Source organism: Ranitomeya variabilis, chromosome 5 (assembly GCF_051348905.1).
Source record: "Ranitomeya variabilis isolate aRanVar5 chromosome 5, aRanVar5.hap1, whole genome shotgun sequence".
Classification (NCBI taxonomy): Eukaryota; Metazoa; Chordata; class Amphibia; order Anura; family Dendrobatidae; genus Ranitomeya; species Ranitomeya variabilis.
Genome location: NC_135236.1, coordinates 557,911,036 through 557,933,860, shown reverse-complemented (window position 1 = coordinate 557,933,860; position 22,825 = coordinate 557,911,036).

Genomic DNA, 22,825 nt, shown 5'->3' with positions numbered 1-22,825 from the left:
TCAAAAAGTCAAATGGCACGCCTCCCCTTCCGAGCCTTGCCGTGCACCCAAACAGTGGTTTACCCCCACATATGAGGTATCAACGTACTCAGCAGAAATTGCCCAACAAATTTTAGGATCCATTTTATCCTGTTGCCCATGTGAAAATGAAAAAATTGAGGCTAAAAGAAATTTTGTGTGAAAAAAAAGTACTTTTTCATTTTTACGGATCAATTTGTGAAGCACCTGAGAGTTTAAAGTGCTCACTATGCTTCTAGATAAGTTCCTTGGGGGGTCTAGTTTCCAAAATGGGGTCACTTGTGGGAGCGCTCCAATGTTTAGGCACACAGGGGCTCTCCAAACGTGACATGGTGTCTGCTAGCGATGGAGATAATTTTTCATTCAAAAAGTCAAATGGCGCTCCTTCCCTTCCGAGCCTTACCATGTGCCCAAACAGTGGTTTACCCCCACATGTGAGGTATCGGTGTACTCAGGAGAAATTGTCTAACAAATTTTAGGATCCATTTTATCCTGTTGCCCATGTGAAAATGAAAAAATTGAGGCTAAAAGAAATTTTTTGTGAAAAAAAAGTACTGTTTCATTTTTACGGATCAATTTGTGAAGCACTTGGGGGTTTAAAGTGCTCACTATGCTTCTAGATAAGTTCCTTGGGGGGTCTAGTTTCCAAAATGGGGTCACTTGTAGGGGAGCTCCAATGTTTAGGCACACGGGGGCTCTCCAAACGCGACATGGTGTCCGCTAAAGATTGGAGCCAATTTTTCATTGATCATTCATTTTTCAAGTCAAATGGCGCTCCTTCCCTTCCGAGCCCTGCCGTGCGCCCAAACAGTGGTTTACCCCCACATATGAGGTATCAGCGTACTCAGGATAAATTGGACAACAAAGTTCGTGGTCCAGTTTCTCCTTTTACCCTTGGGAAAATAAAAAAAATTTCACTAAAAGATCATTTTTGTGACTAAAAAGTTAAATGTTCATTTTTTACTTCCATGTTGCTTCTGCTGCTGTGAAACACCCGAAGGGTTAATAAACTTCTTGAATGTGGTTTTGAGCACCTTGAGGGGTGCAGTTTTTAGAATGGTGTCACTTTTGGGTATTTTCAGCCATATAGAACCCTCAAACTGACTTCAAATGTGAGGTGGTCCCTAAAAAAAATGGTTTTGTAAATTTTGTTGTAAAAATGAGAAATCACTGGTCAAATTTTAACCCTTATAACTTCCTAGCAAAAAAAAAAAATTGTTTCCAAAATTGTGCTGATGTAAAGTAGACATGTGGGAAATGTTATTTATTAACTATTTTGTGTCACATAACTCTCTGGTTTAACAGAATAAAAATTCAAAATGTGAAAATTGCAAAATTTTCAAAATTTTTGCCAAATTTCCGTTTTTTTCACAAATAAACTCAGAAATGATCGACCTAAATTTACCACTTACATGAAGCCCAATATGTCACAAAAAACAATCTCAGAATCGCTAGGATCCGTTGAAGCGTTCCTGAGTTATTACCTCATAAAGGGACACTGGTCAGAATTGCAAAAAACGGCAAGGTCATTAAGGCCAAAATAGGCTGGGTCATGAAGGGGTTAAATAGTTACAAAAATAAACTCATTAATGCGTGACCAGATACCACATTAACGCTTGTCATTTACCTAACTTTCGATGTAAGATTCAGGAAGAGCTTTTTTTTTCCATTTACTGAATTTTGTTACTTTGTCTGACTGCAAACCCAGCCACTGATTATAAGAGCAGATAATTATGACACAATTACTTCTTTTCATCAGTTCATAGATCAAACCACATTAATGATAATCTCTTCAGGTTTATAAATAGTTTTAGTCATCATCCTGCTCGTAAAAGGATTTGAAAGGAAATGCCCATTCCTGACATTGACTTGGTTATTAAAAAAAAATGAAATAATGTATAAATATAACATTATTGCCGACATATGTGATCTGCACTTATACAGAGAAAAAGGAGTTTTTTAGCTGAACAAACAACTTTTATTAAAGAAACATCCAGTACGCTGGTAACCAGGCAATGCATAGAGAAAAAGTGTGACCGACCGGTATAGAAATTTTTTTTACAGAAAGTAGACACGGTGGTCAAAAGAGACTATCTCAACATATACCTATTTAACATATTCATAGCGGAAATCGCCTTTGTCCATAGTGTAATATGATGCATAATTTTCAACACACTGGCAAGTGAATGATGCATTAATATAGACAAATGATCTAGACATAAGAAAAATAAACATTCCTTGTCATCCTACAGCAGCAGCACCAATGGGGATTTTATCCTCCTGGAACAAAGGACAGGTGATAGCAATTAGTTTAAATTGTCTTCCGCCTTTATACTTACTAGTTCCCCTTCTTCCCTTGTGTTTTTTTCTTCTGTCTTCCTGAAGGGACAAGGGGTAATGTCGGAAAGTATCTCTCTTTTTTCATTTTACCTAGATACTGTATTTCCTTTGAGGCTCTCCTGTCTGTGTGGGTCCACATGGATCAATGTCTCTTGTTTATATAAAAATATGGTTGAGGCAGTGCTGACCTATCACAGGGTTAATATTTTGAGCACCCTGGACATATTAGGATAGAGATTAAAGGGGATATTCGGGACTTTACAAAAAACAAAACATGTATGTAAACACTAACAGGCAGGTAATTGCAACTTGCCTGCCTGTTGTGTACAGCACCCGCCAGGGGCAGACACTGACAGCTGTCAGGGGGCCCCTGTGCAAGAAATGTGTCTGGGCCCCCCTCTTATGGCAACAAAGCTACATATATATAAATATGTGTGTATATATATATATATATATATCCACACACACATACATGTATATATCTATATATATAATTGTCTAAGGTCCACTTCCGTCTGTTTGTCTGTCTGCCTGTCTGTTCCTCTGTCACGGGAATCACGCTTCGCTGATTGGTCGTGGCCGGCTGGGCGCGACCAATCAGTGACAGGCACAGTCTAGCCACGAATTGGCCCCTCCCTACTCCCTTCCAGTCAGTGCCCCCTCCATACTCCCCTCCAGTCAGCACCTACATAGCGTTTTAGCAGTCTGTTAAACGGACTGCGTTATACCACGGCATAATGCGGTGTAGCGCAGTCCGTTAACGTTGCCATTACCCCTGTAAGTGTGAACAACTTTTTACTATTGATGCTTCCTATGCAGCATCAATAGTAAAAACATATAATGTTAAAAATAATAATAAAAAAAAAATCATATTCTCACCTTCCGGCATCCGCGGCAGCGTTTCCTGCTCCTTGCGACACTCCGGTCCCAGGAATGCATTGCGACAATAACTACAGATGACGTAGCGGTCTCGCGAGACCGCTACATCATCACGTGTTATTGCCGCAAGGCATTACTGGGAACGGAGCGTCTCGAGGAGCATCGCTAAAGGCCTGGGCTGGATCCGGCGGCCGCCGGAAGGTGAGTATATAACTATTTTTTATTTTAATTCTTTTTTAACAGGGATATGGTGCCCACATTGCTATATACTACGTGGGCTGTGTTATATACTACGTGGCCTGTGTTATATACTGCGTGGCCTGTGTTATATACTGCGTGGCCTGTGTTATATACTGCGTGGCCTGTGTTATATACTGTGTGGGCTGTGTTATATACTATGTGGGCTGTGTTATATACTACGTCACTGTGCTATATACTATGTGGGCTGTGCTATATACTACATGGCTGTGTTATATACTATGTGGGCTGTGTTATATACTGCGTGGGTGGTGCTATATACTACGTGGGCTGTGCTATATACTACGTGGGCTGTGTTATATACTGCATGGGCTGTGTTATATACTATGTGGGCTGTGCTATTTACTATGTTGGCTGTGTTATATACTGCGTGGGCTGTGCTTTATACTACATGGCTGTGCAATATACTATGTGGCTGTGCAATATACTATGTGGCTGTGCTATATACTACGTGGCTCTGCATTATACTACGTGACTGTGCAATATACTACGTGGGCTGTGCTATATACTACATGGCTGTGCCACGCTTCACTAATTGGTCGCGCCCGGCTGGCCGAATCCTGTGTATTCATTGCATTATTCTGAAATCTTCATAAATAAACTACATACATATTCTAGAATACCCGATGCATTAGAATCGGGCCACCATCTAGTATTACATAGTCTCCTTTATTATGCATATTGCCATCCCTTATTATACAGTGTTCTCTCTTGTTATGTACAGCACTGTCCCTTACATGTTGGATTATATAGAGCCCTGTTTCTTATTACATACCGTCCTGTCTTGTTAGCTGTATAATGCAATGATGGCTGATGGAGCATGAGAAAGCTTCTTTTATAATGGAGGAGCTGATGGACTGTTAGTCTGCTCACCGGCTCCTCCATCAGCAGTCATTTTATATCTAGCAAGAGAGGGGACTATGTAATAAAAGAGAGTGCTGTGAATAACAAAATAAGAATGCACTATGTAAGAGACAGCACTGTACATAACAGCAGAGGAAGCTATGCTGTATAATAAGGGACAACACCATATATAACTAGAGAGGATGGTACGTAATAAGGGGCGGTGTCATACATAATAAAAGAGGAAACTATGAAACTAAGGATGGTGTTATACATAATAAGTGAGTACACTATATACTAAGTGACTTTGTATTACATAATAAGTACACTATATACTAAGGGATTGTGTTAGACATAATGAGTGAGTACACTATATACTAAGGGACTGTGTTAGATATAATAAGTGATAATGTCCTCCTCCACCTCCCCCTGTTCCTAAGTCCATTATAAATCCCCTTCCTCCCATCCCAATCCCCCACACCCCTCATTGTCCTCCTCCCCCACATCCCATTATTGTCCTCTCCCCACCTCCATCATTGCCCTCTTCACTACCTCCATCATTGCCCTCTCCACCTCCTCCATCATTGCCTTCTCCCTCACCACCCCCATCATTGCCCTTTCCACCACCTCTATCATTGCTTTCTCCCCCCACCCCATCATTGTCAATTCCACCACCTACATCAGTCTTCTCCCCCACCACCCCCATCATTGCCCATTCCACAACCTCCAACATTTCCTCCTCCCCCACCACCACCATCCATCATTGCCCTTTCCACCATCACTGTCCTTTCCACTACCACCATCATTGCCTTTTTCCCCACCACCCCATCATTGTCCATTCCACCACCTACATAAATTCCTCCTCCCCCACCACCCCATATTGCCCTTTCCACCACAACCATCATTGTCCTTTCCACCACCCCCATCATTGCCCATTTCCCCATTTCACCACATCCATCATTTTCTCCTCCCCCACCACCCCCATTATTGTACTTTCCACCACCACCATCATCGTCCTTTCCACCACCATCATTGCCTTCTCCCCACCACCCCATCATTGCTGTTTCCACCACCCCATCATTGCCCTTTCCCCACTTCCATCATTGCTTTCTTCCCCACCACCCCATCATTGCCCTTTCCACCACCACCATCATTGCTTTTTCCCCCACTACCCCATCATTGCCCATTTCACCACCTCCATCATTTCTTCCTCCCTCACCACCCCATCATTGTCTTTACCTCTACTACCATCATTGCTTTCTCCCCCACCAACCCCATCATTGCGTTCTCCCCCACCCCCATCATTTCCCTTTCCACCACATCCATCTTTGCCTTCTCCCCCACCACCCTATCATTGCTCTTTCCACCACCTCCAGCACTGCATTCTCCCCCACCCCCATCATTGCCTCCTTCCCAACCACCCCATCATTGTCCTTTCCACTACCACCATCATTGCCTTCTCCTCCACCACCCCATCATTGCCCTTTCCACAACCTCCATCATTGCCTTCATCCCCATCATTGCCCTTTCCACCACCTCCATCATTTCCTCCTCCCCATCATTGCCCTTATCACCACCATCATTGTCCTTTCCACCACCACCATTATTGCCTTTTTCCCCACCACCCCCATCATTGCCCATTTTACCACCTCCATCATTTCCTCCCACCACCCCCATTATTGCCCTTTCCACCACCCCATAATTGCTCTTTCCATTACCCCCATCATTGTGCTTTCTACCACCTCCATCATTACTTTCTCCCCCACCCCCATCATTACCCTCGCCATCAACCTCATCTGTTGTGAAATTGGATTTTGGGCTCCCCCGGTGGCCACTGGTGGAATTGAACTTGTGTGCATCATCCCCTCTGTTCACCTGTTCCCATCAGGATGTGGGAGTCGCTATTTAACCTTGCTCCTCTGTCACTTCCATGCCGGTCAACATTGTAATCAGAAGCCTTTCTGTGCATGTTCCTGCTACCAGACAACTTCCAGCTAAGTCGGACTTTTGTCCTTGTTTGTTTTTTGCATTTTGTTCCAGTTCACAGCTGCAGTTTCGTTTCTGTGTCTGGAAAGCTCTTGTGATCTGAAATTGCCACTCTGATGTTATGAGTTAATACTAGAGTCTTAAAGTAATTTCAGGATGGTGTATTGATAGGGTTTTCAGCTGACCATGAAAGTACCCTTTCTGTCTTCCTGCTATCTAGTAAGCGGACCTCGATTTTGCTAAACCTATTTTCATACTACGTTTGTCATTTTCATCTTAAATCACCGCCAATATATGTGGGGGCCTCTGTCTGCCTTTCGGGGAAATTTCTCTAGAGGTGAGCCAGGACTATATTTTCCTCTGCCAGGATTAGTTAGTCCTCCGGCCGGCGCTGGGCGTCTAGGGATAAAACGCAGGCTACGCTACCCGGCTACTGTTAGTTGTGCGGCAGGTTTAGTTCATGGTCAGTTTAAGTTTCCATCCTTCCAAGAGCTAGTTCCTATGTATGCTGGGCTATGTTCTCTTGCCATTGAGAACCATAACACTCATCATTGCCTTCTCCCCATCACCCCATCATTGCCCTCTCCTCCACCTACACACACACACACAGACACACACCGCATCTCTCTGCACGTTCCCCCTCAGCCCTACACATGCAAACACACCACCACTCATCTCTACACACATACATACACACACAGCACCTCTCACCTCTCTACACACTCTGCCGCAGCATCACCATCGCCGGCAGTATCCTCTCTCTGGCACAGCCAGGCGCTGAATGATTACGTCATCCAGCTGCGCTGCTGTGTGAGACCGGGAGTGCGGGCAGGAAGCAGGATGAATCACTGCAGCTCCACTCTGCTGCCTACAACTGCTCCGCAGCCATTTTCTCTTTTAGGCAGCGGAGCTGCAGGGATTGCTCCCTGCCCACCGCACATGAGCCGGCTGTCAATCAAAATTACCTCGGAAGTCTCATCCGGTCATATCAGCAAAGGCAGCTGAATCCCCAGCAGGAGCGGTATGTGACTGCTCTGTGTCGGGGGGGAGAATGGCACCGGGCACAACAGGCAGGTAAGTAGTAATTACCTTCTTGTTAATGCTTAGATGCATGTTTCGTCTTTTGTAAAATCCCGAATACCCCCTTTAAGTGCTGTTACCTTCAGCTACTGTCTCTCTCTGTATTCTGCCACCGATATACGTGGATGAGATGTGTCTGAGGGATGTGATCACAAATCGCTATATAAACAATGGCGGACAGCGTTACTCACTAACTGTGCTCCTAGTCCTTATCAGCTGTGCGTGGTGATCCGGAAGGATGATGCAGTGATGAATTCAACAGATTTTATTTACAGTACCTTGGTGAGATGAGGACTGTAGGTTAGAGGTATTACAGGATCACCAGATAGCGATAGTAGAAGCTCCAGGTTAGAGGTAACAAGAGAATCCTTTCTCCAGCTCTGCAGCACATGTGAGATCTAAGATGGCACAGAGTACAAAACAGGAAAAGAAGGAAGAAGATAGGAGGAACTAAAGACAGAAAGGCATTGTGGGAAAGTTCCTTAAGGAATATTACAGTGTGATACAGCAATGGCCAGTAGATGGCAGCAAAGTATAACAAATACAATAAACGATAGAACTAGGTATATTACCATTACATAAATGTCCATGTATGGCTGAAAGTCTATCAGAATAAACTGAACAGCACACTCCCCGTCTGAAATCCTTGGATTTCACTATACCATAAGTCTCGAATTGGGAGTGTTAACCAGAAGTGCATGGAGGGATACCTCAACCTGTAAGATAAAAACAATGCATGCAATGCAACAATAACATATTGTATAACAAGATAGACAAATGTCTATAACGAGTTCCTGAAGTAATCCAACGGATAACCCATCTTCGGATTGGAGAAGCCGCGCTAGGCCAAACTGTCCCCAACCCATTTGTAATCCAATGGTTGAAGTTCCTTAAAAGAGTTCTTACTGACTGGATGAATAATCAATCCTCAACTGGTATGAGTAAGATAATCTCTGATATAGGCCTAATGAAAGATTTGGGGTCACCTTGCTTAGTAACTGTCACTTCTACCTTACGTACCTTGCCATCATCACTTGGAAAGGTTTTAGATATAAGTCCCATAGGCCATGCGTTTCTTTCCTCCTTCTGGTCTTTCATGAGGATAATATCTCCTACTTGTAAATTTGGCTTTACTTGTTGCCATTTTCTTCGTTTTTGGAGAAGTGTCAGGTACTCCCTCTTCCATCTATTCCAGAAACAATCAGCCAGATGTTGCACATATTTCCACCGTCTCTGATATTTGTTACCGGACACAGAGTCTTCAGGCGGGTTAGGAACAGTTCCAAGTTTCTGGGTGAGGAGAGTTGCCGGAGTGAGAATTGTAGGAGATTCTGGATCCGTTGATATGGGTACAAGAGGTCTTGAGTTTACTATAGCAGAGACTTCTGCTAAGAAAGTGGTCAAGGTCTCGTGAGTGAGTCTTGAAAGATTTGAGTCATTCAGCATAGATTCCAGTATCCGACGAGTAATGCCTATCATTCTTTCCCATGATCCGCCCATATGGGAAGCATGAGGAGGATTGAAGACCCAGGAACAGCCATTGGTTGTCAAGAAGTTCTGGACTGGTGTTGAATTCAGTTGTAGTTCTCGACAGGCACCTACAAAGTTTGTTCCACAATCAGATCTTAGTTGTTTTACTGGTCCTCTGATGGAGAAGAATCGTCTTAGGGCATTAATGAAACTGGAGGAATCCATGGACTCTATCACTTCTATGTGTATTGCTCGTATACTCATGCACGTGAACAACACTGCCCAACGTTTACTTTCTGCATGCCCGCCTCTGGTCCGACGTGCAGCGACTGCCCATGGGCCAAAAACGTCCAAGCCAACATAGGTAAATGGAGGCTCTGTGCTTGTCCTATCAGCAGGCAAATCAGACATCTGTTGTTGTTGCAGTTTTCCTCTTGTCTTACGACACGGAACACAATTATGAATTAAATGGGAAACTGGTCTCTTTGCTCCCACAATCCAGAAGCCTGCAGCTCTTAAGGCTCCTTCAGTGAAGTGTCTGCCTTGATGTTTGATTTTTTCATGGTAATGTCGTATTAGTAGAGTGGTGATATGATGATGACCAGGAACAATTAGAGGATTCTTTTCTTTCTCATCCAATTTAGCTTTGTTTAAACGACCACCAACTCTCAATAAACACCTCTCGTCTATTACTGGGTTTAGGTTGACAATGGGGCTGTTTTTAGGAACGTCTTGTTTTTTACGTATACAATCCAGTTCCTTGTGAAAAACATTCTGCTGCACATTGCGTATCACAATGAGTTCACTCAGAGCAATGTCTTCTGCAGAGAGAGGCTTATGGCAGATATGCCAACCGTGACAATCAGTGTTACTGTCCTTATTGCGATAGCATTGTACAATGTGTACTAACCTTGCAATGGCACGAACCAGTCTCGTCCATCTTGAGAAGCGATCAAAACGCCGACAGTCCAAGTCAACCTTCTCCTTGAATTTGGTGATGAAGGTGCTGACATCAGGACGGATCTCTGGGTCGACATCTGGATCCTGAAGGCTGAAGCTGTCTTCAACGTCAGTCTCTTCGCACTGTTCGTGAAGAACTCTGGTCCTGTCAACCAAGAAGAGCTTGCGAAGGCACCAATAGACACTGGTCTAGTAGCAAGGTCCGCAGGGTTAAGATGGGATGGGACGTGCTGCCATTGCTGGGGTTTGGAGGATTTCCTGATTCTTTCCACTCGGTTACTGACATAGACGTAGAAGCGTTTCGTCTGGTTGTATATGTAGCCCAGAACTACCTTACTGTCTGTGTAGAATTTTGTGTCATCCACGTGAATAGCTAGTTCACTCTGTATGAAGTCTGCAATCTCTATGGCTAGTACAGCCCCGCAGAGCTCAAGTCTGGGTATGGTGTGCTCGGGTTTAGGAGCCAGTTTAGCCTTTCCAAACAGAAATCCAACATGGGCTTCATTATTAGAGTCTACAACCTTCAAGTAAGCGACAGCGGCAATAGCTTCAGTGGAGGCATCAGCGAATACATGAATCTCTTTCCTTTGACTCGTAGTTAGGGATGCCGGAGTGTAACAACGTGGTATGTGGATCTTATCCAAGGCGCAAAGAGATTCTCTCCACGACTTCCACCTTAGTTGTTTGTCCGCAGGGAGTGGTATATCCCAGTCCTTAATGCACTCTGAGAGTTGTCTCAGCAGGAGCTTGCCTTGTAAAGTCAGGGGTGCGACAAACCCAAGTGGATCATATAGACTGTTCACCACTGACAGAACCCCACGCTTAGTAAATGGTTTTTCTGCACCATTAACCTGAAAGCTGAAGGAGTCCTTTAGCAAATTCCACCTCAGGCCTAGGCTTCTCTGTACTGGTGGATTGTCTGAGCCTAGGTTCAAGTCCCTAAATTCTGCGGCATGATCATTAGGGTGAAAGGCCTTCATGACAACAGCACTATTGGAGGCAATTTTATGCAATCTTAAATGAGCTTTAGAAAGCATACCTTGTGTCCGTTTGAGCAGATCTATGGCATCCTCCGCTGTAGGCAGGGATTTAAGGCCGTCGTCCACGTAGAAGTCCTTTTCAACGAACTGTTGGGCATCCTTCCCGAACTCTGCGGCGCCATCGGAGGCGGTCCTACGTAGGCCATATGTAGCGACTGCAGGAGAGGGACTGTTTCCGAAAACGTGCACCTTCATGCGGTATTCGATCATTTCCTTGTTGGTGTCGTTGTCTCGGTGCCATAGAAAACGGAGATAATTTCTGTGATCTTGTTGCACGATGAAACAATGGAACATTTGTTCGATGTCAGCGGTAATGGCGACAGGTTCCTTTCTGAATCTCATGAGCACTCCCACCAGGTTATTAGTCAGGTTCGGACCAGTGAGGAGAACGTCATTCAGAGATACGCCGTCATGTTTGGCGCTAGAATCGAACACCACTCTGATTTGTTTCGGCTTTCTTGGATGATACACTCCAAAGGAAGGTAGATACCAGCATTCTTCATCAGCTTGCAATGGTGGAGCTGGCTCTGCATGATCATTGCAAAATATCTTGTCCATAAAAGCTATGACATGTTCCTTCATTTCAGGCTTGTTCTTTAATGTTCTCTGCAGTGAGATGAATCTGGATAAGGCCTGTTCTCTGTTGTTAGGAAGCCTGGTCCTTGAAGCCTTGAAGGGTAAGGGAGCAACCCAGCGGTCAGATTCATTTTTGAAGAATCCACTGTCCATGATTTTAAGAAACTCCTTGTCTTCTATGGATAAGGCGACTTTGTTATCATCTTTTGTTGTGTGAAACACTGTTCTCCCTAAGTCATCACCGTAGGGAGTGGGGATGATGTCAGGCTCCTGGATGCAATCAGAGAACCTTTCTTTCACTTCGTAGTGATGAAGGCATGGCTTAAAGTGAGTTGCGCGACCATTTTGGAGCACATACGTTTTACAGGCGTTGACTTCAGATGCCTTATGACTCCTATCCAGACATACATCGCCCACGATTACCCAGCCTAGGTCGAGTCTTTGGGCGTATGGAGCATCATCTGGGCCGTTGCATTGTTGGCGTACCTTGTGGACCTTCAGAATGTCCCTACCGAGTAGGATTAGAATATCAGAATTCATGTCCAGAGGAGGAATTTCATTAGTCAGGTGCCTCAAGTGGCGATGATGAAGTGCGGCTTCCGGAGTGGGGATCTCCTCCCTGTTATCAGGTATCTGGTCACATTCAATTATGGTTGGCAAGGGTATATGCACGTTTCCCTTGATTGAAGAGACTATGTACCCAGAGGCTCTCCTGCCAGAAGTCTCAATATGACCAGAGCAGGTGTTGAGGGTGTATGGAGTCATTTGTCCCTTTATGTTGAAGATCTTAAAGAATTTGGGCCTTGCTAGAGATCGGTTACTTTGCTCATCTATTATGGCATACATTTTAGAGGCCTTGTCGGGTTGTCCTTCTGGATAGACCTTAACCAGACTTACCTTGGCACAGCATTTAGGAACGATCCCTTCTCCACATACCTCAGTACATGAGGAGGAAACAGCAGTTGCAGTTGGGTCAGGGACTTGTGGCTCCCCGCCATGCTTTTGAGCAGGGTCGGATGCTGCAGAAGGTTGTGAGTTGTGTGGAGCTGGCGTGGGATGCATGGCTGTGACGTGTTTATCACTGCTGCATTCAGTGCACTTAATGGCGGCCTTACAGTCCTCAGTGAGGTGGTCTGAGGAGGTGCAACACTTATAACATATCCCTAGCTCCTTGAGGGTGTCTTTACGCTCCTGCAGAGTTCTTGCTCTGAATCCACAGCATTCTTTGAGTGGGTGAGGCCTTTTGTGGATAGGGCACATACGGTTACTGTCCATGACTTTAGGAGCAACATTATTTGTTTTAGTGAAGGCAGGTGTAGTAAGTGGAACATCAGTCTTTCTCACAGATACTGTGTTCCTTGAATCTCTACGTTTGGCAATGTTATCATACCTTGTAGATGATGATGATGCTGGTGAAGTAGGCTCAGTGAAGTCGAAGCTGGGATCATTCTTCTTCCGAGCTTGGTCACTGATGAACCTGGAAAAATATGAAAAGGGGGGAAAGGACACATCATACTGCCTTTTATACCGTGAGCCGTGGTCTGCCCATTTATCCTGCATGCCGTGTGGCAACTTGGACACTATTGGATTAACGCCATGACCAGTATCTAGGTAGCTCAGTCCTGAAAGACGTGGGTCTAATTTTGCCAATTCTATTTCCTTTAGCAGGTCGCTCAAATCTTGAAGTTTTCTATTGTCCTTGTTAGTTATCTTTGGGAAGGTTTGCAGTCTTTTAAATAAGGAACTTTCTATTGCTTCTGAGCTGCCATAGGTTTGCTCCAGTCTCTCCCAGGCTGCAATAAGACCTGCATCTGAATAGTCCACATGAACTGCCCTTATTGTCTTTATGCGCTCTGCTGATTCAGGGCCTAACCAGTTAACAAGCAAATCCAGTTGTTCCTTGCTGGTGAGATTAAGGTCTTGGATCACTGCTTGAAAGGTGGATTTCCAGGCTCTATAATTCTCAGCACGATCATCAAACTTTGAGAGACTAATGTTTATTAACTCCCGGCGAATCATGTATCTGGCGAAGTCAGACATGTCCGATCTCCCGGTCATTGTTGCAGGATGAACTTGTGGTATCTGTAGGGAATGTAAGTTCTCTGGCTTATATGACTGCGACAAATCAGGACGAAATGATGTGGCATAAGGGTTAAACTGCGGTTTAGTCTCTAAAGGTTCTGTTGGCTGTTGCCTAAATTGTGGGTTAGTGCTGGAAGTTACCTTGTCGGCAGTAGGTGGCGACATTTCTTGACTTGCGGGCACATCCCTGTTAGAAACTGGAGGTGGCGCTGGTGCAGATGTTGAATGTCTTAGCACGTAGTCAGTGGTGCGATCAGCTGCGTCCTCCATTTCTTCTGGAATAAGACAGTCCGAATTATCATCTTGTCCCAGTGCTTGTTCAAGGACCTTCAGTTTAGCAAGGGCTGTTGCTTCTTCCCTTTCTGCTTGGAGTATTTTTAATTTCCTTTGAGCTTCAATTTTGTTTCTTTGAGCTTCCATTTCAGCTTCTACTTCCACTTCAGCCTCCTTCTTAGCAAAGGAGCTTTTTACTCTAGCTTCTTCTGCAGCCGCACGGATCTCCAGTAGCTTGTTGGACAATGTTGACTTCCTGGAGTGAGATGATCTGGAAGACCGAGCTGTGATTTTGGTCGATGTTGTGCGATGTGACCTAACCTCTTGGAGGTGAGCGATGCGGAGTTCTGCTTTATCCTGAGCATCTCGGACTAATGAGGTCTTTTCTTGGAGAAGAGTTTCCCTTTCAGTTAGTTCTGCTGGGGCATCTTCCATGTCACAGTTACTCAGGAATGTGATGTACTTTACAGACAGTCTCTGGTAGCGATCATAGGCGGCAGATAAACTCTTCAATGTGGCGGTTAAACCTGCGGCGTCACTGTGATAGCGCGGAAGAGCTGCTAAATAGCGGTCGACTCTGCCCCATAAATGTTCTAGGTTATCATGGAACTCGTCTCTAGTAGTCTCAAAGTTCTCTCTGGCCTTTTGTGTCGGCTTGGTTACACGTCTGGGTCGTACGTCCTGCTCTGTAGTAAGTGTGGACTCTGCTCCTGCAGCATCTATGGTGTGGGGAACCTGATGTGCTTCACTTGCAGATGGGTCCACGGTGCCCTTTGTGGACATGTTTTAGCTAAGATGGCGGACGGTTAAGACTTGCTAGCAGACAATGCATATGCACACAGACACTGTAGACTTAGGTCTCTTGTTACTATTCTGCCACCGATATACGTGGATGAGATGTGTCTGAGGGATGTGATCACAAATCGCTATATAAACAATGGCGGACAGCGTTACTCACTAACTGTGCTCCTAGTCCTTATCAGCTGTGCGTGGTGATCCGGAAGGATGATGCAGTGATGAATTCAACAGATTTTATTTACAGTACCTTGGTGAGATGAGGACTGTAGGTTAGAGGTATTACAGGATCACCAGATAGCGATAGTAGAAGCTCCAGGTTAGAGGTAACAAGAGAATCCTTTCTCCAGCTCTGCAGCACATGTGAGATCTAAGATGGCACAGAGTACAAAACAGGAAAAGAAGGAAGAAGATAGGAGGAACTAAAGACAGAAAGGCATTGTGGGAAAGTTCCTTAAGGAATATTACAGTGTGATACAGCAATGGCCAGTAGATGGCAGCAAAGTATAACAAATACAATAAACGATAGAACTAGGTATATTACCATTACATAAATGTCCATGTATGGCTGAAAGTCTATCAGAATAAACTGAACAGCACACTCTGGGTTTATTTTTTTTCCATTTTTGCTGTGTTTTCCTGTGATGCAAGGTACTGCTATGTAACTTGTGCACTGCTATGAGATGTATTTAACTTGTGCATTGGCAACTCCTCTAGATACTTAAACCCCTTAACCCCTGGGCCATATTCCATTTTTGTGTTTCTGTTTTTCGCTCTCCTTCTTCCTAGAGACATAACTTTTATCTTTATCTGTCAATATGGCCATGTGAGGGCTTGTTTCTTGCGGGACAAGTTGTACTGTTGAACGACCCCATTATTTTTACCATATACTATACTGGAAAACAGGAACAAAAATTCCAAGTACGGTGAAATTGCAAAAAAAGTTTTTTACCATGCTCACTAAATGTTAAAACTGACCTGCCAATATGATTCTCCAGGTCATTATAAGTTTGTAGATGCCAGACGTTTATAGGTTCTTTCTTCTTTAAGTGGTGATAAAAAATCCAAAGTTTGTTAAAAAAAATTGCGTCATTTTCCGAGACCCATAGCATTTCCATTTTTTTGTGATCTGGGGCTGGGTAAGGGCTTATTTTAATACCATTTTGGTGTGGATACAATGATTTGATCACCCGTTACAGCATTTTAATGCAATGCTGCGGCGACTAAAAAAATTTAATTCTGGTGTTATGACTTTTTTCTGTTACGCCGTTTACTGATCGGATTCATTATTTTTATATATTAATAGACTGGGCGATTCTGAAGGCGGTGATACTAAATATGTGTATTTTTTTAATTATTGTTTTATTTTGAATGGGGCAAATGGGGGATGATTTAAACTTTTTAATATATATATATTTTTTTATATTTAATTTTTTTTTTTTTTTACGTTACATTTGCTTCAGTAGTCTCCACGGGAGACTAGGAGCTGCGATCATCGGATTGCTTGTGCTACACAGAGCAGGGCTTGAGCAGAAATGCTCACTTGCTGTGAGCGCCAACCAGTAGGCGACACTAATAGCAACTCAGCAATGTCAACCACAGCGGTCTGATGCAGACCCCGGTTTGTCATGTCAACCCATCATCGACTCATATGACATGGGCGCCGATGGGCGTTATAAGTGACGCGCTTCCGGCGCGATAGTAATGAATGACACTTTCAGAGATTGACAGCGGCTTTTAACAGGCTAACAGCCGCAGGTGTATCGCAATTCAACCCGTGGCTGTTAGAGGCACATGTCAGCTGTTGTAATCAGCTAAGATGTGCCAGAGAAGATGTGGGCTCAGCGCCGGAGCCCACATCAAAGAGGGAGACCCGACATACACCGTAAATGTATGGCGCATGGCGTGAAGGCATCATAGGAGCACGACAACATTTCTCAGCACAACTGCTGCTGCCATGCTGAGTGAAGTGTAGAGGTATTTCCTACTGTATCCACAGTTAGATTTGAATAAAAGGTGTAGTGGTTTTTCCCTATAGAAATCTCTGGTGTTTTTTCTCTGCCCTGCAGACAGGGTCGGACTGGGGTGTCTGCGGCTCACAGGGTGAATTAACCCTAAGGGTCTACCCTACAGCTATATGCAAATATCTGTTAGCTGTTATTCCTGTTATAGTGGAGCATAGACTGTAAAACACAGGCGGATCCTGCGTATCTACTGGGCACACACCATAACTGGGATATACAATTACTGTAGTTTGCATTAACGGACTTCTTTGGTTAAAACAAGTTATCACCAATCCATGGGGTCTACAGGATAGATGAATGGTGCAGTTTCTAATGGTCGGACCTAAACGATAGGAAAAAATCAGGAAGTTTTATCTCTGACAGGACACTTATTCCCATTTTAAAACGGAGCTGCAGGTGGGATGTCTGACCAAAGCTCCATTCATTCTCTTTGGGGGTACCAGAAAAAAACAAGTGCAGCACACTCATTCACTATGGGAATAAATGGATCAGTGGTCAAGTCGAACATGTCGCTCCAGTCTAATAGGGATAAAAGCTCCACATTCTACCGATTGGGTCCAAGCAGTCAGACCCCCACCAATCAATACATTATCACTTATCCTTTGGAGAGGTGATTACTTTTTTCGAAGGAGAATCCCTGTAAATGTGTCTTTGCTGATGTGTTCCAAGTATTTAATGTCTAATGGAAATAAAGAATCTTCTCCTAATGAATATCAGAGAGAACAAATGACCGCCATACACAACACAATCCACTATACCAAGACCAATAATACCATATACAGGAAGAGATACCACCACACCATGACCAGACCATATTGTGACTGAATAATACCACATATAAGGAACAAACACGCCACACCATGACCAGATCAAATATTACTACCACATTGTGACCAAATAATACCACATACAAGGAACAAATACTGCCACGCCATATTACTGTAAGGCTGTGTGCACACGTTCCTGATTTTTCGCTATAAAAACATGATAAAAATATTTAAAATATGCATTTCATTATTTATCATGCATTCCACAATTTTTGTGCATATGCTGCATTTTTTTCCGTGTTCATTAATTTTGCTGATTTTTTGTGGATTTACCACTATATTATTGCATCCCAGATTCTCCGGAAAAAAACACAAAGAACACGCAAAAAAACACGCGAAAAACGCAAGAAATACACTAAAAAAAGCGAAAAATCTGCATGTGGATTTCTTGCAGAAATTGTCCAGTTTTGATCAGGAAATTTCTGCAAGAAATCCTGACGTGTGCACATAGCCGAACAACTCTGCCGGCATCACTGTATGGCCTTCCATCCCCCACCTGCCTGTTACATCAACTCACTCACCCTGTGCCATGCAGTCAGGCACCCGGCATCTGAAATGTGACTGACAAAGAACACTGCGCAGGCCCCAGGCAGGCACGCACAACGCAGGCGCCGGATTTAAGAAGCAACAACGCGAAGGGGGCGGGTACCATCGGCCCTGAAGAGAAGAGTGACGGCAGTTGGGGGATTCATACAGGACGCTTCGGACCGCCTCCTGGTACAATATCTGGTATGTGTGGCCAATTTTTTAAAACGCTTTATTGAGGTAATAAATGAATCAAAAACTAAAAGAGCCACCTTGTTAGACTGCAGCATTACTGCTGCACAAGGTGGCTTTTTTAGTTTATAACGGCTGGAGGGGGTGACAGTGGCCCTTTAAGGTGTCCTCACCTATTAGAGGATGCCTGAGCAAACTATTTCCCTCAGTTACTATTTGCTACTGAGCTGCCAGGTCATGTCCTGTATCTGAGGGCTGCAATACGCAGGCCTATCTGTGTCTAGTTCTTGTATCCGTGTCTGTTCCTGTCTGAACTCTGGTCTATGTCCGTTCCTGTTCCTTCTTTGTTTGTTCACCATTCCTACTCTGCTGTGTGTACCTCTACTTTATCTCTCTGCTCTGTTTGCCACTACCAGTGGCTCTGCACTTCTCTGCTCTGCTCGCCACTACCTGTGGCTTTGCACTTCTCTGCTCTGCTCGCCACAATTGGTGGCTCTGCACCTCTCTGCTTGCCACAATCAGTGGCTCTGCACCTCTCTGCTCTGCTTGCCACTACCAGTGGCTCTGCACCTCTCTGCTCTACTTGCCACAACCCGTGGCTCTGTGCTTTGCAGCTCTGCTCACCACAACCTGTGGCTTTTCGCCTTCTGGCTCTTGGCTTTGCCTTCTGCGGTTCTGGCTCTTGGTATTGCCTCCTGCGGTTCCGCTCTTGGCTCCGCCTCCAGAGTCTCTGCTCTTGACTCCGCTTCCTGCATCTCCGCTCTTGGCTCCGCCTTCTCCTTTTCTACCTTCCTCTTCTCTGCTCTTAGCTCCGCCTTCCTCTTCTCTGCTCTTAGCTCTGTCTTCTCCTTCCCTACTCTTAGCTGCGTTTCTGTTCTTGGCTCTGCCTCCTGCTCTTGGCTTCGCCTCCTGCATTTCTGTTATTGGTTCCGCCTCCTGCTCTTAACTCCACCTCCTGTGGTTCTGCTTTGCATCCGCTCTTGCGGTCTTGCTCTATCTCTGTTCTGCAACTTGCCGCACAGTACCTATTTCTTTATATTCACCAGTCCGAACAGGTCCCTACCTGTTCCCATATACCTTCCAGTTTGAACAGGTTATTACCTGTTTCCATACACCCGCCTGTATACCAGTTCCTACCAGAGTATCAACCCAGTCTGTCTGACCTGCCAGAGTGCAAGCCTTGCCCGCCTGTCTGCCAAAGTCCAGCCATGCCCGCCTTGCCTTTGTCTCCATCAAGCCCTTCTGCCTGTCAGGGCCTCTGCCATACCCATCCACCAGCCAGTGTCACAGCTGTGCCTGCCTGTGTCCTGTCCCCCGTTGGGATCAGCATCCACAGCCAGACACCACCCTGGAGTGGTACCTGGTAGCTACCTGCCGCACAAGTCTGACCTCACCATCAGAGGCTCCAGCGAACACCTAGGAAGATACTTAGTTACGCCCTTTCCAGGGTAGTCTGGTCAGTGGTCCAGTGGGGCCACACCCCTGGACACCCGCACCAACCAGTCTGGGCGCGAGTGATACAGATTGCTCAGACCATGGTCCCCACTGAGTCCCATGAGCCGAAGCTTTCAGAGCAAGATGAACTTTTTTCCTGTATTGGCTTCCGAGAGAATTGTATAACCGATCTGAAATCCTGACTACTCCTACACCAGGTCGATTCATAGACTCTGATGAGATGTATTATCAGCTTGCTTATAAAGAACTCCTTCCGAATCCTCCACCAAGATTCTATGTGGGATCCAGAGGAGTGCATGGAGTTCCTGATGCGTAGTTTGATGTATATCGCAGAGAATGCTGCCAATTTCACCTCCGATCGGGCCAAGGTGGGAGTCCATATGTCCTACCGAGCAGGAGATGCGTTGAGTTGGATTAACCCCTTCTGGGAAGCAAGGGATCCTATCCTCTCAGACCTTGAGGTCTTCCTGATGGTCTTCCTTAAAGCCTTCAAAGCACCTAAGCCAGCTCCTCCTGCAAAGTCTTCCCTCACTAGATCCCAGAGGTGGTCCAGACGAGCGAATACCCCGAAGAAACTGCCACGTCAGACCAAGTTCATCCAAAACCCGCCTGTTCCTCTATCTGTCCCAGCAGCTACCCAAGTAAATCCCAAGAAGGCTGATAAAAGTGGTCTGGCAAAGCAGCAGCCCAAATCCAGCCGCAAGAAGGGAAAACGGTATCGCTGCAGTTGTAAGGAACATCCAGATGGCCTCTGCTCTGTGAATCTTAAACTCCAAAACCCTGGGCCAGCAGGAGAGGCTGCCCTAGGCGAGAGTACTTCCTCTCCATCAAAATCTAAGACTGTGTCTCTGTTATCCGTGAGCTTTGGCATGGTAAAGTCGCCAGCCATTTGGAGTCGGTGTGTGGTCTCCATCATACAGCTTCATAACCCGGTGAGGGCGCTGTCTGAAGATGGTCAAGCCCTATTCAAGAACAGTCTAGTCCTTCAAAGGACAACTACAGCTCCAGGTAGGAGCCTTATACTCGAAGACTTTTTTCCTCCGTATGCTGTCTATTATGCCCATGGGTCATTCTGAGTCAAGGACTCTACCACCCGCTCTGGTCAAGAGTTCCATCAAAATGCTCCATTTGAATTTACCCAGTTGTGAGAAGTGTCTGGTTCCCATGCGTCAAAGACAGTCAACTGTGTCGTCTTCTTCTTCAGCTGGTCTGCTAGTCGTCGAGTCAAGGTGTGCTGACGTCACCAAAGATGGGGAAGCGGTGACTATCTTTCCACACAACTCTAATGACTATACCTGTAACCTGTTCATGGAAACACCCCAACCTCTTGGACGTTTTCTTCTGGTATTACAGCCAGAAGATGGTTCCTATGTGGATACCTTCATCGTCCACATGGCCGGATGGTGAAGATTCCGAAACAGAAGTTTCCTCCTCTCAGTTTTTTTCTGATCCGGTGGAGCTGTTTTTCTCCACACTCAGCTCCAATGATTTTTCCTGTGTTCAGTACTCTAGAACATCTCTGCTACCTGAAAGTTTGTCTCTGGATATCTGGCAGAAGATGTATCCTGGGAGAGTTCCCTAAGCTGCCGTGTGGCCAGCTGGTGAAGATACCAAGTCAGAAGCTTTGTTGTCTCTGAGTTCCTCTGATCTGGAAGAGGAGGTCCAGTTTTCTCTGGATTACAAGCAGAAGATGAACCTGTAATAATTATAGGGGATAATTCAGGAGACTCTTTGCGTTGAACAAGACAACTACAGGACACATTTTTATAAGTGGTAAAGTCTATATTATCACAAGTTGATTCAAACAGGTGCAGAGAGAAACTCAGGGGGATATCCCTGCCATCTTATCAGATATTGAAGCCGATTCCTGCGAATCCTGGAATCAACAATTTCCTCCACCACAAATTATTCTTGCCCATCAATCACCACAGGCTGCAGAGGTGGCACAAAACGTCCCTGGAAGGTAATAGGAGATACAGGCTTTAGTAAAGATACATGAAAAACTGGGTGTACCTTCATAGTCCTAGGCAGCTTCAGCCGGCAGAGCTCACAATACCGTTGATCTTGAAAGGGCCAATGAATTTCTGTCCAAGTTTTTGTGAAGGAATGTTTAACTTCAGATTCTTAGTTGCTAACCACATGGAATCTCCTACCTTGAACATGGGGGCAGGTTTACGGAATCTATCAGCCGATCTTTTATAACGTTCTTGAGCTGTGGTCAGGGATTCTTCAGAACCTCCAGATTTTGCCTCATCGCAGTCAGCCTTTCCTCCACTGCCGGAACTGGAGAATTAATTGGAGACCTAGGTAAGATACAAGGATGCTAACCCAGATTGGCAAAGAAAGGTGTAAATGTAGTGGAGGCGCTCTGAGAATTGTTATATGAAAATTCGGCTAATGGCAGCAACTCCAACCAATCATCCTGGAGATGGCTGACATAGCATCTTAGATATTGTTCCAGCGTCTGGTTGGTATGCTCAGTCTGACCATTTGTCTGGGGATGGTAAGCGGAAGAGAGACAGACATTAATATTGAGTGCAGAGCAAAACCCCTTCCATAATCTTGAAGTGAACTGCACTCCACGGTCAGAGATGATCTCATCCGCAACCCAATGCAACCGAAAGACATTCTGTATAACCAAGTTCACTGTATCTTTAGCTGAGGGGAGGCTGGTGCACGGAGCAAAATGAGCAGCTTTAGTCAGGCGATCAACTACCACCATGATTGTATTCATGCCCCCCGATGTAGGCAGCTCCACAATAAAGTCCATTGATATAGACCCCCAAGGGTGGGATGGAACAGGTAATGGTTGTAGAAGACCCGTAGGTGCCACATGAGGAGTCTTGTAACGAGCACATACCTCGCAAGAGAGAACATAGTCCTTGGTATTGTTCAGGCAAGTTGGCCACCAGAAGAATCGGCTCAGGAACTCTTGTGTCTTCTGTACCCCCCTGTGACTAGCCAACTTGGAGTCATGTACCAACTTGAGGATCTGCAGACTGACAACCTCAGGGATGTAGATACGTCGATCTCTGAACCACATGCCACCCTTAAAGACAAGATTAATATCCACAGGTGGGTTGGCCAGAAATACATCACCGTCATAGGCCTCCCTGCACTCCTTCCACAAGTCCTGATCGTGGATAACTCCAATGAAATTGGCATCAGATAGAATGGTCTTGGATGGGGCTCCAGGTACGGA